Consider the following 9,687-nt stretch of genomic DNA (forward strand, 5'->3'; position numbering starts at 1 on the left):
CTGGCACTTAGTTAAGAGGTTTTATTCCCTCCCTAACTTCAGGGGAAAATCCCTACCTGGGGAAACAACCTTTCTCAGAGAGGTGACCTTGGTTAAAACACATAGTGCCAAGAAGGTGAGCAAACATATTACGAACAGTATGCCATATATGCCAGGTCCCTTGAAACAGCAAGGATGGACCGGCTCCCGGCATGTCTCTATTGCCGAAAGTTCCGCATACTCTGCACTGGCAAATCCCTTTCGGTCCTGCCCGATCCCGATTACTCACCTTCGGGTCCCTGTTCAAGAAGCCATTTGTTTTTGTTCTGTTTGTGAACGGTGACGCTGAGATGAGCTCGGCGTGCAGGGTTGAGTTTAGAGAAGCAGGGGCTATTGCTAGTCAGGCAAGGGGCACAGCCCCCCAAAGCTCTCATGGCTTTTATTCAGGGAGTACAGCAAATAACAATGGAGTACAGCAAGTGACAATGATTAACAAGCATGCTTATGAGATCATCTGAGCTAAGTTATACATTACACTATTAATTGCCTATGTTATACAAAGACCCTTTCCACCTGCAGCAGTGTACCCTCCCTTGAACTTTCCATGCCCTCATGGACTATTTATCACCTCAAGGAAAATTCTGCCTCTGAACAGTAAGTCTTGTGTGCAAGACTTTTTTCTGACGTGGCCCGCTTGCAGGCCCCCGCCTTTTCTTGGCAGAACGTCCTCTTCTAGTTAACTTTATTCCACTTGACCAACTACAGGGCTGGACACCAGGTGGGGACAAAGGCTGTCAAAACACAAAGCTGACCCTTTTCCCATGGTGCTGGGGACAGGTCCTCTCTCCCTGCAGGGCAGCATGATGTGTGAGCAGGAATCCAATGGACGCACCGCTGCATTCTGGGAGTTCGGACTGGATGGACAGATATCTCTCCGCTTTGACACAAAGAACGGACACTGGACAGTGCTGCGCGGTGAAGGCATTCTGTTAGAGCGAGCATTGGCGAGTGACAGAGCTATGACCGATCTCCTTGTTAGGACCTCAACTGGAGACTGTAGGAAGTGGCTTCAACAAGTTCTGTGTCCCCTGAGCACACAAGGTAACTCTACAGAGGAAATGAAGTTGTAGTTCCCTTGAAATGACATTCACATAGTGTGTGGTGTCTGTGTGTTGTGTGTGGTTTGAGAAAGTGACCCATCCACCATGGTGAGGGCTTTTTGGAGAATAAGGGCCATAGGTATGATCTGCGATCCCTCCTTGGGTTTCTCGCTTCCTCATGTCTCTGCCTGCACATAACCTTGGACCACTCACTCACCGGAGATTTCTTGCTGACTGCAACCCTGCGGGCACTGTTCTGTTTCCAGACCTTTTCGTTGTCCTGTTCCCTCTTCACAGCATCATGTGTCCTCAACTCTATTTCTGGAAATCCTTTAACACCACCTCACATCAGCCCTGCGAGGATTCTCTGCCACCTCCCTCAGGGTCACCTCCCCTTCTGTCCCAGCAGGAGTGATTATTGTAACCCTTGGGGCCAGGGCCAATCTCCTCTCTTTGCTCCAATCTGGCACTGTGGCTGCCACACGTGGAGGGTAGAAACTGCACAATAGGATGACCTGGGACAGCAGGGGCTGAGGGGCATCTCCATGGAACTGGGTTCTGCACGGTTCTCACTCTCGTGTTTCCATTACAGCTGCACCAACCACTGCCACAGCCACAGTCCCGTCCAAGGCCACAACCAACACGCCCATCACTTCGGTCCTCCCTGTGGTCCTCACCTGCGCAATCATAGTTGGCATCTTAGGCTGGGCCTTTAAGTAACAGGTACTGAGGGCTTAATCATGTGGGAAATGAGGGACAGATGGCCTGGGGTGAGGACAGGGAAAGATGAATTCCCAGCCTGACCCCTGATCCCGCCCCCCTTAAACTTCTCCTCCTGGAAATTAGACCAGGAGACTAGCACATGTTATCACTTCACAGCAATAAGTTGCACCAGCTCAGCCCTGAGAGCTGCTGTCACCTCACTGTGGATGCCAGTGGGAAAGGGAGGGGCTCCCACCAAGGCTTAAGGCCTGTAGATGCTGAAGGGGTTTGGGGATCTCATTTCCTGATTCAGGTTCTCAGTTTGGGAGACTGTGTTTGGGCCCAGGATGGGTGGTGTGGGGGCAGCAGGCACACGGCAGGGGCAGTGCTCACATTCAGGAGACAGCAGCATGCTGGCGCCATGTGCTGTGTCCAGGGGAAGGGGAACACCCAGGGGGCTCAGAGGAGAGTGGCCTGGGTCTAAGCCCAGGAAGAGGTGGAAGGCCTTGCAGACCCAACTCGAAAGCCTGGAGCTCACAGAACGTGGCTCTGAAAGGCCCAGTAAGGGGGGAGGCAAACCTTAAGGTTAGAAGGAGGCCTGGGATTCCTGGCTGAGCCCTGGTGTAATCACCTGACAGCCAGCCTCCTCCACCCGCCAGATCCTGAGCCACTGAGGGGCCCCTATGAATAGGGCAGGGCTGGGATGATCATACTGAGAGCTCTGTGTGCTGCTGGGTAAGAGGCTGGGAGAGAATAGAAAAAAGGGGTGTTTGTCTGTAACCCTCCCCTAGCTGTCAGGTGTCAGGATGGGCCTTCCTGTCCATCAGAGCTCCCACTTGGTCCTTAGACCCTCCCACCCCCCAGTGAATCAGACCTGAGTGAAGGGAGCAGATGGAGTCATTACTCAGTTTACTCCTGAGCTCAAAACATCTGTCAGGGCTGGGGTGACTCTGATGTGCAAAAGGTGGGCAGAGCTTGGTACAGGCTGCTGGTCCCAGGGCAGGGGTGGCAGGTTCAGGGAAAGATGTGACTCTAGTGAGGGCAGGTTCGGATATGGGGAGAGTGGGGTTCTGTAGCCCCAGAACTGACCCAGGGTTTCCTCAGTCACTGGGACCAACACTGGCCCTTTTCTGCAGGCTGCCTATGCGATGGGACCAGGAAGGCCCTGGTGGTGTGGACCATCTCAGCGACTCTGCCTTTCCTTGGCTGCCTCTGCATGACCTGCTGCTCAGTTTGAGGACACCAGGAGCTCCAAGCTTCCGCCCAGAGACCAGGGTCAGTCAGGATGAGACAGTGGATGCAGCATCTCATGTCCATTGTTGCATTGCTGATTATCCTCTCCGGTGCTTTTTTTAAAATATATTTTATTGATTTTTTACAGAGAGGAAGGGAGAGGGATAGAGTCAGAAACATCGATGAGAGAGAAACATCGACCTACTGCCTCCTGCACACCCCCCACTGGGGATGTGCCTGCAACCAAGGTATATGCCGTTGACCGGAATCGAACCTGGGACCCTTCAGTCCGCAGGCCAACGCTCTATGCACTGAGCCAAACTGGTTACGGCTCTCCAGTGCCTTTTAAACATACCATGTCACTTTCTGTGGTCGTAAGAGATGTAATTCCTACATTTAAACATTAATAGCTTCAATAAGAAATCTCAACGAAGAGAACATTTTCCATCTTCTTGTGGAAGATCAGATACATCTCTGCATGTATTATTTTCAAGCAGATAATACTGCCAAAAAGTGCCAGACATTAGGGTTTTTTCCTGTGTCCTCAAAAGCAGTCACGTAGGCAGCAAAGGCGACGTGCTGGGGAAGATGGAAGACTGTGAAGGTGGAAGACCAGTCTGCGAAAGAGACTACTTTTGTTGACGAAAGAGCAACTTTGTGAAAGAGGCTATAGAAAGTGCCACTGGTGGCAACACCTACCAGCTCAGCAAGGTCAATTAGTGGACCACAAATGTAGTAGAACAGACTTACACCAACTCACCAAGCTGGGAAACCATTCACATACATTGTGACCTGTATAAGCATGTAGCAGAACGGAGCAGGACTACACACGGCGAGTTCTTGCTTCTGGGACAGCTCTACTGACGTCCTCAGTGCCTTCAGACTGTCCATCTGACTGACCTCATCAACCTGGGTTCTGTTTCCTCTGTCTCAACATTTCCGATCTTCTAGCCACTAACCATGAATTCAGTGAACAGCTTTATTTACAACTGTTTTTATTGCTAGCTTATATCAGTATGATGAAATTTAAATAAACATCTTTGTTCTAAGAAAGTTAATTACTTTGGAGTTTTGTATTATTCTTTTTTTAGATAATTTTTCGTTTATCTGAGCCAAACATGACAAATACCAACAGCAAGATCTCAAATCCTGAGAATAACAAGGTGTGTTTTTTTTTTTCTGTCTAATGCTCTCCAGGTCCATCCCTGCTGTCTTAGAAGGGAAGGTTTTCTCCTCCTTCCTTTTTGCTAATCCTCACCGGAGGATATTTTCCCATTTAATTTTATAGAGCATTAAAGGGAGGGGGAGGAGAGAGAGAGAGAAACATTGATGAGAAAAACACATCAATTGGTTGCCTCATACATGGGTCCCTACCAGAGCCAGGGAACAAAACTACAACCGAGGAATTGAACCTGTGACCCTTCCATGCTCGAGCCAATGCTCTACCACTGAGACACACAAGGCCAGGACAAGATTTCCTTCCTTTATTGGCCAAGTAGCGTTCTATTCAGTAAATGTATCACATGTTTTTATCCACTCATATACTGGTGGGCACTTGGGCTGCTTCCAAATCTTGGCTATTGTAAATAGCAATAAACACAGGGGTGCATATATTCTTTCCAACCATTGTTTCAGGTTTGCTTGGATAATATATTCCCAAAAGTGGAATCATTGGGTTATAAGGCAGTTCCACTTCTAATTGTTTGAGATATGGAGATTTGTTTTATAAACCAGTAGAGAACTCACAGCATTTCACTGTTCCTCCATGTCAGGGGTAAGTATTGCCAGTGATTCTGCTAGAATTTCCTGTGAAAACATAGAATGTAAGGGGGCTCCTTTTTTTTTTTAAAAAAATTCTCACTTGAGGACATGCTATTCTTAGGAAGAGAGAGCAAAAAAGAGAAACACTGGTGTGAGAGATTGATTGGTTGCCTCCCCCGTGCACTGAATACACTGCTCAACACCATAGGTGCCCCCACCTGGAGTGAACTCCCAACCAACCCAGGCATGGGCCCTGACCTCTCCATTCATAAGATAATGCCCAAATGCTTTAAAAGAATTAGACTGATAATTATTATTTGTAGGAGTGCATTACATATTCTGAATACCGATCCTTTGTCTTGGAGCACTGCTTCTCAAAGTTGTATTTCCCCACAGACAAAGGATCGGTATTCAGAATATGTAATGCACTGCTACAAATAATAATTATCAGTCTAATTCTTTGGGCAAATGCTTTGAGCCATTCACAGATGGTGCATAAGCCTGTAAAAAGATGGAACGTGCCCAGGCCAGTGTGGCTCAGATAGCTGGGCATTGTCTTATGGATGGAGAGGTCAGGGCCCATGCCTAGGTTGGGAGTTCACTCCAGGTGGGGGCACCTATGGTGTTGAGCAGTGTATTCAGTGCACGGGGGAGGCAACCAATCTCTCACACCAATGTTTCTCTCTTTATCGCTCTCCCTTACTCTCTAAGAATAGTATGTCCTCAGGTGAGAATTTAAAAAAAAGAGCCCCAGCCAGTTTTGCTGAGTGGATAGAGGGTAGGCTTGCAGAATGAAGGATTCTGGGTTTGATTCTGGTCAAGGGCATGTACCTCAGTTTCAGCCCTAGCCCTGCTTCGGGTGGGTAGGAGGCAACTAATCAATGTGTCTCACATTGATGTCTCTCTGTCCCTCCTTCCTTCCACTCTCTCTACAAATCAATGGAAAAATATCTTCAGGTGAGGATTAACAAAAAATAATGAAAATAAAAAGATCGATGCCGAAACCGGTTTGGCTGAGTGGATGGAGCGTCGGCCTGCAGACTGAAGGGTCCCAGGTTCGATTCCGGTCAAGGGCATGTACCTTGGTTGCGGGCACATCCCCAGTAGGAGATGTGCAGGAGACAGCTGATCGATGTTTCTCTCTCATCGATGTTTCTAACTATCCCTCTCCCTTCCTCTCTGTAAAAAATCAATAAAATATATTTTAAAAAAAGAAAAAGATTGAACGTGCCCCAAATCAACAAGATAAACAATGGGATATCCTTCACACCCATGACACTGACAAAATGTCAGTATCTCTGTAAGAAGTGGTAGGCAGGAAATGGAATGCCAGCCACTCTCTTACATTGTTAGTAGGAGAATAATTAAATCACTCCTTTCACATACGTGTATGTCACCACATCCTGATAGTGGATGAGTTTCTCCTGCTCCTCAGAAGTGCCAGTGTTAGTTCCAGGCTGGCAAATGTGGACCAAAAGCATCCAGGTATGTGGGTGTTTGTTCTAGTGTTATGTGTCAGAGCAAAGGATGAACAATAAGATCCCCTACTGAAGTAGAATATATTTTTCAACGTTGTTTAAAGATTTCTGTTTTTCCCGACTGAAGGCAAAATAACCTGAACTCTCAAAAAATAAAAAAACCAGAATGCCTAATGAAATAAACTTTTCAGATATATATTTGAGGACTACTGGTTAATGTACAATAATATTAGCCACATAAGTCTAAATGTATGCACAGACATTTAAACATTTTACAGGCCAACAAAAAGGGCAAGTAAAAAACCATAACCCACATCTTCTAAGTATCAAGGAAAAAATTCCATCAGTTAAAGCCATCAGTTCCTTTGAGTCTGAAGGACATTATCAGAACAACTGTTGACATTTGAATGGGGTCGAGGACTGGATTGCAGTAATGATGCGCACTCTATTTTGGGGGTTGTGTGGAGGTGATATTGGAGAGCGTCCTGGTTTGTAGGAGAGACACACAAATGTATCGGCATCAGAGGACATCACAAAACATGGGGACCTCAGTGTGACAGGTTCCTGTCCTACGGCTCAGGAAGAGAAGTTCTCTGCACAGGACCACAACTTCTGTATCAGTCTGTGCTTGAGAAGGTTTTATAGTTATTAAAAATGGGACTTTAAGAAAACCATGATTTTCAGAATTTGATGTAAGAAAATGGATGACTCAACAAACACAACACAGGTCCTGTTCCCTTCTCACCCGTCTGTGCTCCAGTCTTGTTAGCTGCTCCCTCCTCCACCTCAACAGCATGGCCAGCCCAGGCCTTCTAGACAGAAAGCAGCTCAGGCCTGGAATGGGCGGTGTGCAGACTCTCATAGATCCTGAGCCCACTGTGACGCAGGAGCTTCCAGGGAACCAAGTCAGAAAAGGGCTTTCGACCAAGTCGTGTGTGTGTGTGTGTGTGTGTGTGTGTGTGTGTGTGATCCTCCTTTTCTGTCCCATTTCACATCCTGAAATCTCCAATACCCCAAGGCCAAGCCACTGCCCTATTTGCTCTTCCTCACCATCATGACTAGGCTTTCTGTTCACAGACCACAAGGATGTGAATGGATGGATGGATGGATAGAGAGAGAGAGAGAGAGAGATGTAAGGCCTAAATTGTTTTCAGATGATAGATAGATAGATATGCTTATTATAAAGTATTGGCTCATGTGATTATGGTGACTGTCAAGTCGAAAACCTGAGTGTAGGCCAGCATACTGGGTCTCAGGAGACTAGTGTGCACAGGAATTCTGAAGACAGTCTGCTGAAGAATTTTTTTTAGGGGGGGTGAGGGGAGTCGATGGAGGGTGGAAGGAAATCAGTCTTACTCTCCTTTTCAGGCCTTCAACAGATTTGACAAGGCCTACCACATGGGGAGGACAATCCCCTTAACTCCAAGTGCACCAACTTATTACATGTCCCCAGGCTAAGTTAGTCATCTCCTCTCCCCTCCCCTGTGTCCCAACAGCCTACTCCACAGTCAGAATACCACACCTGCTGAGAGGCGCATGTATATTTTGTGCGCCATACTTCCTGTAGTCATTGGAAATGCAATGTGTCCCTTTTTCAAATGTGTAAAACAGTACAGTAGTCTGGACACGCTGGTACTCGATCATCCGGTGCTAACTTGAATTCCCTTGGGGAACAGGAGCTGAAGGAGGGTTCTCTTCAGGTGTGGGTCTCACTGTAAACGTAATCACCCTTGGCAAACCATCCTGACTCCATTCTTGCAACCCCACCTCTGCTCAGTTCACCACTAAGGTCACTCTGGCCGCCCCCAATAGGGAAACCCTAAAGCTTTCTTGCCTTGGCTCTTGTCATCCTTAAAAAGGTCTACCCTGTGAACATGTCTAACTGAATGATAACCAGACATCTGCTGTCCCTCTCAGTGCAATATGAGCTCCGTGAGGACACAGCACAACCCCTGTTCACCTTTACACCCGGTACCTGATAGTGACTGTCACATAATGAGTCAGTAAATATGGGGGTGACATGTGCTGCCTGGAGAAAGTAGGTGCTGAGGGAGGTGTCTTTTTTATTTGACGGGGCTTTGGGGGTTTTTTTCTTCGTTTTAGTACCACCGTTATAGTCCTCAGCCATTCTGTCAAATACGAAGATCATCACATTGATCATTTCCGTCGTCTTCTGCATCTGCCTGGGCATCCTGGTCCTTTGGAAATTAGGCATCGAGGAAGGTGAGAAGCAGGCTGACCTCTGACTCTTGGGCAGGACATAGTCTGTTAGGACTTTGGGGAGGTGAGCCATGGTCTCCCCAAGCTCCTATCCCCTTCCCATCTCTACATAGAAACAATGCACTTTCTTAGTGCTGAGCCCTCACACTCCACAGTAGCCATTGGAAATCATGGATATGAAAGTGTAAGGAGTCAATGGGGATTATAAGGAAACATATGTAATACTTTCAACAAGAAAGATTTAATAAGAATAAAATGCTTTTCCTATGAAAGTGTCAAATTTTAAAATCATAAATAATTGTTAGCATTATATGATATTACATTTATTTTTTTTTTAAACCTGCTGTGACCAACCACTTAATTAAGTCTGCCAAATGGTTTCTTATTGTTCTCAGGATAAAGGTGAAAATCCTGACTAAGGCCTAAATTGTTTTCAGTTTTCAATTGAGGGGTTATTTTAAAGCAAATAGGTGAACCTGGTGAAAGGGCTGAAGAGAGTGAAGAGGGAGTGTGGGAAAGAGAGGCTTTGTAATGACTTCCATGTGAGGACAGCCTGGGACCCCTTTCTCCAACCTCATGTCCTTTTACCCCTTCTTTGACTTTATGGTTGGAACACATCATAGTTCCCCAACTTGTACACTATTTCAAGCCTCTGGGGTCTGACGTGGACTGCTCTGTGTCCATAGAGTTCTTTTTCTCTCCTTCGGTACGGATTCAAAATCCTGCCTTTCTCCTTTCCTCCTTCCCAGGAAAAAGAAGAGAAGAAAGGACCGCAGATTGGTTTGGCTCAGTGGATAGAGCAGGGGTCCTCAAACTTTTTAAACGGGGGGCCAATTCACTGTCCCTCAGACCGTAGGAGGGCCGGACTATAGCTTTAAGAAAAACTATGAAAAAATTCCTATGCACACTGCACATATCTTATTTTGAAGTAAAAAAAACAAAACGGGAACAAATACAATATTTGTATTTGCATGTGGCCCGCGGGCAGTAGTTTGAGGACCCCCTGCTCCAGCCCATTTCCCAGGTAACGTGGTGTGGAGAACGGCCATCTTGTCGTCGCGCCTGAAGGTGAAGGAGCCATTTGTCCAGCATTTTAATCAGGTTTCCCCCAATTCTCAGCAGGTTACTTAAGAGAGAAGAGGCCGTCTTGTAGCCTGGAGTCTCTCTGGAGACAGGTAGGCTTCCTGTGCAAACAGAGATGGTGAGGGGGAGGA

The 9,687-nt window shown here is 46.9% G+C and overlaps 2 long non-coding RNA genes across 2 annotated transcripts in view; one reads left to right on the top strand and one right to left on the bottom strand.

The window, feature by feature from the left end:
* Positions 1-341, bottom strand: part of LOC107182274 — a 3,970-nt gene extending 3,629 nt beyond the window's left edge. The window contains exon 1 of the long non-coding RNA XR_001512988.1: positions 269-341. This is a non-coding gene — a long non-coding RNA (uncharacterized LOC107182274). The remainder of the gene's footprint in view (positions 1-268) is intronic.
* A 482-nt stretch (positions 342-823) lies between these two features.
* LOC102774362 lies at positions 824-3,200 on the top strand. Its single transcript, XR_001512987.1, has 3 exons — positions 824-1,080; positions 1,672-1,802; positions 2,918-3,200. It is a non-coding gene; the product is annotated as an uncharacterized LOC102774362 (long non-coding RNA).
* Positions 3,201-9,687: the final 6,487 nt, after the last annotated feature.

Source organism: Myotis davidii, unplaced genomic scaffold (genome assembly GCF_000327345.1).
Source record: "Myotis davidii unplaced genomic scaffold, ASM32734v1 scaffold975, whole genome shotgun sequence".
Taxonomy (NCBI): domain Eukaryota; kingdom Metazoa; phylum Chordata; class Mammalia; order Chiroptera; family Vespertilionidae; genus Myotis; species Myotis davidii.